Source organism: Narcine bancroftii, chromosome 1 (assembly GCF_036971445.1).
Source record: "Narcine bancroftii isolate sNarBan1 chromosome 1, sNarBan1.hap1, whole genome shotgun sequence".
Lineage (NCBI taxonomy): Eukaryota > Metazoa > Chordata > Chondrichthyes > Torpediniformes > Narcinidae > Narcine > Narcine bancroftii.
Genome location: NC_091469.1, coordinates 17,800,971 through 17,809,380, shown reverse-complemented (window position 1 = coordinate 17,809,380; position 8,410 = coordinate 17,800,971). Strand labels below are relative to the sequence as shown.

At 40.4% G+C, this 8,410-nt stretch overlaps 1 long non-coding RNA gene across 4 annotated transcripts in view; it reads left to right on the top strand.

Annotated features, from left to right (window-relative positions):
* The first annotated feature begins 856 nt into the window (after positions 1–856).
* The window catches only part of LOC138763658 (uncharacterized), a 78,249-nt gene continuing 70,695 nt past the window's right edge, over positions 857–8,410 (top strand). For 3 of the 4 annotated variants that reach the window (XR_011357742.1, XR_011357720.1, XR_011357733.1), the window contains exon 1: positions 857–1,005. This is a non-coding gene — a long non-coding RNA (uncharacterized lncRNA). Of the gene's footprint in view, positions 1,006–2,820; positions 2,907–8,410 lie in introns of all 4 variants that reach the window. The other variant, XR_011357729.1, reaches the window with a different exon arrangement.

Here is an 8,410-nt window from a genome sequence, read left to right as displayed (position 1 = left end):
GTTAATGTCGGGCTCATCAAAGGAGCTTGAATGGACAGAGGAGGCACACAGTGTGTTCGAACTGACTAAATAAGCCCTGGCCCACACCACCATGCTGATACACCCACGGATGAAGGTACCGATGGCCCTCACAATTGACGCGTCCAACATGGCCATGGGCACTATCCTGGAAAAGTTTATTGATGACTCATGGCGACTCCTTGCTTTCTTCAGTCTACACATGTGACTGCCCGAATTGAAGTACAGTGCATTTGACAGAGAACTACTCACCCTTCACTTGGCCCTCCGCCCCTCCTCTTACTTCCTGGAAGGGTGCCCATTCACTGTCTACACCAACCACAAGCCACTTAATTTTGCCTTCGCAAATCCTTCGACCCATGGTCTGCTTGACAACAGAGACACTTTTCCTATATCTCTGAGTTCACCTCTACTATCCAACACCTCTCCAGAAAGACAATATTGTTGCCAATGCACTTTCCAGGGCTGCAGTCAAAGCTATGTCCCAGGGCATTGACTACCATGATCTGGCTCAGGCACAATGGAATGACCCCGAGACACTCAACTTCAGAACAGTAATCATGGGGTTGCAGCTCCAAGACCTCCTGCTTGATACCAATGGCACCATGCTCCTCTGCAATGCTACCACTCACCAGCCCCACTCTCTCATCCCTGTGCAGTTTTCAACTTAAAGCATGACTTGTCGCACCCCTCTATCCACACGACAATACAACTAGTATCTGCACACTTTGTTTGGCACAGCCTGCATAAACAGGTCACTGAGTGGGCAAAGAATAGCACAGATTGCCACACATCCAAAGTCCAGCAGCACTCCAGGCACTTACTCATACAGTTTGACTCCCCGACGCGAAGGTTCCAACATATCCATCTAGACATAGTTGGACCCCTGTCTGTCTCCCGGGAATCCAGCTACCTACAGTGATGGATAGATTCACTCGCTGACCAGAAGCCATACCCTAAGAGGAGGGGCGGAGGGCCAAGTGAAGGGTGAGTAGTTCTCTGTCAAATGCACTGTACTTCAATTCGGGCAGTCACAGGTGTAGACATGCACCTGGGCTTTCCTCACCACCTGGGTCTCCCACTTTGGTGTCTTGGCCGAGATTACGACCTATCGGAGAGCACAATTCACCTCCACTCTGTGGACACAATTCTCCAGACTCCTGGGCACCCAGCTGCACTGTACTACAGCTTACCACCCTCAAGCCAATAAACAAGTCAAGAGCTTCCACGGTATACAGGGTGCTACACAGAAAAGCTTCAATGTTCACCCTTGACAATGGGGGCAAGGAGGAGTTATTAATGCTGGACCTTTTAAAACCAGCAGATGTAGACTTGTCCCAGCCAATACAGGTTCCCCCACCAGTGCATAGAGGCTGGCTGCCAAAGCTGCACACCTCTCCTGTGACTCATCCCATGGGTGTTAGTCCAGTGGGGGGGGGGGGGGGATATTATGCGGTTATGCACATTCGTGTCGTGGCGAACCAGCCCCACTTGTCACGCACGGTCGGCAGGACAGATGCGGCAAGGATGGTGTTGTGGTACTGTCTCTTCAGGTCCAGGCCGGAAGGACACGTAGGTGTTTGCGTCATCAGGGGCATTAGGGATGAGACTTAAAGGCTGCAGTGTGGAATTCAAATTAAAGCAGATGTGATACCGGAGCTCACAGCACGTCATTCTCAGTCTCTTCGCTGTGCTCACTCACAACACGCTACACCCTCATTCTTTTATACTCCAGAAATTAAAATTCTTAACTTGTTTCATCTTTCCCTGTAATTCAGTTCCTGAAGTCCTAGCAACATCCTAGTATATCTTCTCTGCACTCTTTCAATTTTATTGATATCTTTCTTGTAGTTAGGTGACCAAAACTGCAAACAATACTCCAAATTTGGTCTTACATAACTTCACCATAACATCTCAACTCCTGTGATCAATCCTTTGATTATGAAAGCCTATATGTCAAACGTGCTCTTTTCAACCCTATCTACCTGTGAAGCTTCAAGGAGGAGACTTACCGGTTCATTCATTGGGAAGTTATTAACGACGCCTCTGAGTATCTCTGCCAATACCTGCAGCAGTAACACACTGAAGAGCCATATCACTACTGCTTGAAGTGGATCTTTAGGTACATAGATCAACTTGGCGATGTCCTTGATCATTCACCTGATTCTCATGAATGGTGGCAGTATATATATATATATATATATATATATATATAAATGCATTCTATAGAATATTGCACAGTGGAAAGAATTACAGGTAGAACAGAACAAAAACCTTCCGGTGTCATCATCAAATGTGGAGACCATATGCATGCAAAATATTCAATTATTAACTCAACACCTGTCATTCTGGCCTCTTGCTCATCTCATAGTTTAATCTCCCTCATTTAGACGGCCATGCCTTTCACTGCCAATGCATGTTGTTCAGGAATTTATTTCCTTCACCTCTCCTCCTCTTTAACTCTCTTGAAGTTATTGACATTCTATCTTCTTGATTAAGGCTTGGTCATCTGAACAATTATCTCCTTATATGGCTTGACATCAATTTTTTCTGGCATTCCTGTGAAATATCTAGAGATTATTACCTTCAATAAAGACAATATCAATGAGTGGGTAATCTACATATTTTTATGCCATTATGAGAAAATACCCTAAGAATTAGTGGTGTTCTCAAGGATTTACAGTAAATCTATTCCACCTGGCTTTTGTATTTTGGCCATTTTCATTTGGTAAAATTCATTAAAACTTCTCCAGTGGTTGTCTGTCTCCTGAAGTAGCTTTAATCTCTGACCTCCTGTTTCAGAGTTTCTGTTGGTCCAACCAAAGGCTGTTTCACCTACATTGGTGCAGGTTTGATACAAGGCACAGAAATCCAAGAGAGTTTGTCAGGTAATGACCAAAGATTTGGAATGGAGAGTTGGCATATAATGAGGAAAATGGTTGATCATTCAGATGACTTTGAATGGAGATACTTCCATTCTCCCCTCATTATTAATTTTTCTTCTAATTTCTGCTTTACATGACATTTATCATTGACTGAAATTTCTTACTGATGGCTCCAATTTATTTGAAGACCTTGAGAAGGATTATTATGTTGTAGTTATTGCAAAAAAAAAGTGCCCTTAAAACATTCTTAGCCATCAGCTACCAGGTGAATATCTACCTGGAAAAGTGTGGAAACTTCAAACAGCAGGACTGAACAATATGTGTTGGGTTAACTGGAGAAGAAAATAGAAATGAAACAAAATGATCTGATATCCAGACCCCAATTGAATATGATCATCAGATACTCTTGCTGAAATGAGAGGTTTTTTTTTTAATTGTTGGTTGGTACATCACAAACATGTAATGTCTAGTTGTTTAGCACTGAGGGCCGGAGAACGCCTTTCGTTGGGTTGTACTTGTACAATCAGATGACAGTAAACTTGACAAACAAGCAATATGACATTCTCTTTAGTAAGTTTATTGGTTAGATAACAAGACAGAATTCATTGCTTCCAATAAATGATTTTGAGTTTTGGATATACATTTTTGCTAAAAATCAGATTATAGATCAGTTGAAACATTAATAGTTAAAAAGGATTGAGGTAATCATTGCAAAAAAAATTAATAACATCATCTAAGAAAAACAGAGATTGTAATCAGGGAAAAATCAGGTACAGAAAGATTTAACAGAGAATAGTGATAACAGTTTTCTTTAAGATTCAAAAGAGTTCAGAAAGTGACAGGTAATGGCCACCAAATGCACGGAAGACCAGGCCACATTTCCTCTGGAAAGATAAGATAAGCACAATGAATTGCAAAAAATTAAGGGGAGATCTGATACGAACACTCCTTGACAGAAAAGACAGATGAGCCCACTGAGTCTATGCAATCAGTATGATCTTATCTGGGTTAGTTTTCTGAACAAGATTAACTGAGGTCACTAGAGTATGTCAGAAAGGATGAAGATTTACAACCACATTCTTTATTGAAGTGGTAAACTAGGCCCCCTCCACCAACACCCTCCTCTGCCTGGCAGAATTTGTTCACACCCTCAATAATTTCTCCTTTGGCCAATCACACTTTTTCTAAGTAAAAAGAGTAGCCATGGGTACCCACATGCGTCCCACCTCTATCTGCCTTTTTGTTGGATATGTGGAGCAATCCAAGCTACAAGCCTCCACAAGCAAGGCTCCTCAATTCATTCTCCACTACATTGATGACTACATTGGTGCTGTCTACTCCACCCAGGATGAGTTCATCAACTTTATCAACTTTGTTGCCAACTTCCCCATTGACCTCAAATTCACTTGGTCCATCTCTGGTAATTCTTTCCACTTTCTTGATCTTGCTGACTCCATTTCTGGAGACAAACTATCTACTACCTTCTATAAACCCACTATCTCCCAGTTATATTGCTGGCACCTATATAGGAATCAGATTGATCACCAGAAATTGTGTAAGAACAGCTATCCTATGTCTTTTGGGGCTCTCAGGTGAAACTGTTAACTTTCTTTTTAACATGTTCCTTTGAAAATGCAATGTTCCTGCATCTAATAGAAAATCAATGTGAGTGTTGTGATCTTTCACATTTATACAGAACAATGAAGAGTTTAGTAGTTTAAGGAATATTTCCCAATCTGGTCAATGGCTAGAGTGTCCAGAATGTATTATGTAAAACTCCTTTTGGAAATAAATTGAGACCTGACTTGTATGATATCAACTGCACAGAAGGGAAATTATGTGAATGGACAGGAATACATTGGAAAGCATAAGTCTAAGGAAATCACAAAATCTCAATCAAAGGATGGGCAAGGAAAGGCAGGAATAGAAAATGGTAATGAACAACTCATATAAAATAATATAAAAACAGGTTCCAATTAAAATATTATTGTGAAAAGTATAAAGCATGGGAAAACTTGAATGAACAAATCTTTAAAATCCAAAGATGTATGCAAAGCTGCACAATAAATGACAAGAAACTCCAAGCTGAACCTCTAACAAATTTTCAGACACATCATGGCTCTTTGACCTTTTCACTCCACAATTAGTCTGCCCACCTCGTAAGGAAACAGGAAACACATGGCAAGACTTGTACAGGGTATGAAGGAGGGAATGAGATGTTAAAATTTGAAATTTTCAAGCCAATAATGTCTGTCAGGTAAGAATGTATGGGTCTCTTCAACAGGACTACTGACGGATGCTACCTGAAAATGTGAGATCAATTATTTAAGTGGTGCTTTTCGGTTATTTAAATATTCCATTGGGTCCCCCAGGCCTATCACTACTGCCCTGGGTTGACGCTATGTGCACTGACTGTGAAAGACCTGCTGACATTGATGAAAGTGTTTCTTTCATGAAAAATGCATAATTAAGGAAGAAAACTTGTACCCACCAAAGATGAATGTGATGAAGATGCAAGAGGTCCTTCATGACATCCTACAAGGGAAGAAAATCACATCAAAAAAAGTATCACCCACTTTTAAAAAGGGTTGCATTTTTTTTGCCATCCCACACCAACATCAATCCTCATCTTCTTCCCATTTTAACTGCACATGGATACTAACTGATGCATGAGTGAGTTTGCCAAGAATCAGTGAGTGTTGCTGGATTTCCTAAGCAATTCTTCTTGTTGGATAGACATTAGGTTCTCCATACTGTACAACTGCTGCGCCGTGGTCTTGAATGAGATGTATTGTATTCTAAAATGGACTCTTAAATCACATGATCTCTGTAATCATTCGCAGACAGAAAAAAACAGAAACCTAATGTTAGAGTAAAACAAATACTTTGTGTCTGTTTCACAGAAGATAGAAGGAATTAAGATATTTTGATCTCGACTAAATGAATATTCAAAGAAATCAGTAATCATTAAAAAAAAGCAAATTACTGTTGTATAAATTAATGGCATTGTATAAATCCCAAGGAACTGATCGATCATCTGTATTCTAAAATTTTAAAGTAAGTGACCATAAAAGGACTATGGTTGTCATTTTTCAAACTTTCTGAACGATTCCCATGACCTGGAAGGTAGCAAATGTAACTTCACAATTTAAAGAATAAAAGAAGGAACATGAAGCAAAAAAACATTTAATATGACATAACTAGTAGGGAAGATATTGGATTTATTATTAATTAAGTGGTGGCAGGGCACTTGGAATATAGTAGTTAAAAAAGGTTTATAAAGGGAAATATGATTTTTTTGTGATTGTGTGCAACAGGATAAAGGAAATTTGTTGATATAGTTTATTTGGATGTCAAGAATGTATCTGATAAGAATCCCCCAAGAAGTAATAAAACAAAATTATAAACTACTTGATAAGATTCCTCTGAAGAGATAATAAAGCAAAATTATAATGTACCAGAAACAAAGGTGGTTGAGAAACTCAACAGAATATGTAGCATTTATAGATGCTGCACGACCTGTTGAATTTCTACACCATTTATGTGCATTTGTACTACAATCCCACCATCTGCAGACTTTCATGTTTAACTTTAAAAGTATATATATATTGTGGATAATATATTGAAGTGGATGAAGGATTAATGGATAGAAATTCTAGATAAATTGTCAGATTGGGAGGCTGTGACTAATGGGATGCCTCAAGGATTGGTCGACGATTCCAACCATCTAGAATCTTTGACAATGATTTAAATGAGAGAATTGAGCATAGTATATCAAAAGTATTTGTCATGATAATGAATATGTATGAGATGTACCGGAAGTCACGTGGTATGAGAGAGAGATAAGAACACAAGCATGAGAACAAAGGAAACCGGAGAATAAAAAGACACTAAGAAGTTTACCTGATAAACTTGTGTTTAATGTTTTATTAACTTCACATTTCGGGCCACAAATGTGACATTAGCGACGAGGATGGGATAAGCTTGAAGAAAATTAAAGACTAAACAAGATTACAGAGGTTTACAGACAACTTCAAGGTGATAAGAATTTTCTCTTGTCTCAGTACTTTTGGAGCTGAAATATTTCCTCATGGCTGGTGCAAACAGTGACTTTCTAACACATAGTGGAATTGCTCATTTTGACCCGACTGGTGATGCAAGCACTGTAAGTGTGACGTGGAAGGCATGGCTGGAAGAATTTGAATCCTATGCCGACCGTCGTGGCCTATTTCTAGATACCGGTACAGTTGAACAAAAAGTGCAGAGGAGGGCGTTACTTCTTTTCACTGCAGGACCCTCAGTTCGGGAAACATTTAAGACACTTTTGAATACTGGAAGAAAGGATGAGTATCGGAAAGCAGTAAATGCATTAAATGCACACTATGTAGTGACACCGAATGCTACATTTCAACGCCATTTGTTTCGAAGATCGAGACAAGAAGATGGCCAGACAATTGCTCAGTACGTGACGAGACTACGCCAGCTAGCTGTTGGATGCAATTACATGCCAGCTGATTTGGACAACCAATTATTGGATCAAGTCGTACAGCACTGCAGATCAGATAAACTCAGAAGACGTCTACTTGAAAGAGGGAGTGAGTTGGAACTCACCGATGCTTTAACCATTGCTGCTGCATTAGAGGCTGTTGAAGGGCAATTTCATACCATGACCCTGAAAGACAACTCAAGCCAGCAAATTAAGAGGCTCTCACATCGCCATAATCAGCCAAGATATACGCCGACACATGACGTGGAGTGTTATCGATGTGGAAACTGAGGTCACTTTGGAAAAGACCCATATTGCCCGGCCAAAAGCAAAGTTTGCAGAAAGAGTGGAGGTAAGGACCATTTTGCAAAGAAGTGCAAAAGCAAGTCCAATGCAGACCAGACGAGGAAGAGTACAACTTCCAAAGGCAAAGCCTGGGGGAAAGGAAAGTATCCTGGAAAGAAAGATACCATTCGCCAGATAGACGGTGACGATGATGATACTCAGGAGGAACAGAGTTGTTACCAACTTACGTTGAATGAAGTACATCATGAGAAGGTCCCAGTGATCATTGGTGGAGTGACAGTTCAGGTCATTGTAGACTCAGGCAGTGACAGTAATGTGATTGATCGACATTTATGGGAGAAGTTGAAAAGGAAAAAGATCATCTGTACCTCAAAGAAGTGTTCCAAGAAACTGTATCCATACACAGCAACCAAGCCATTGCAGACCATTGGATGTTTTACTGCAACTGTTGAAGCTGGAGATAAGTACACCGAAGCAGAGTTTATGGTCATAGAAGAGAGGGGAGACCATTGCTGAGTAGAAGCACAGCGCAAGACCTGGCAATACTTCATATTGGAGCTTGTGTCAATTCAATTCAGTCATACGAGGATATGAAGCAAGAATTCCCCGCATCTTCCAAGGAGTAGGAAAGCTGAAAGGTCGACAATTCAAGCTAGCGGTAGATGAAACGGTCAAACCCAAGGCACAACCAATGCACCGAACTTCGTTTGGACTT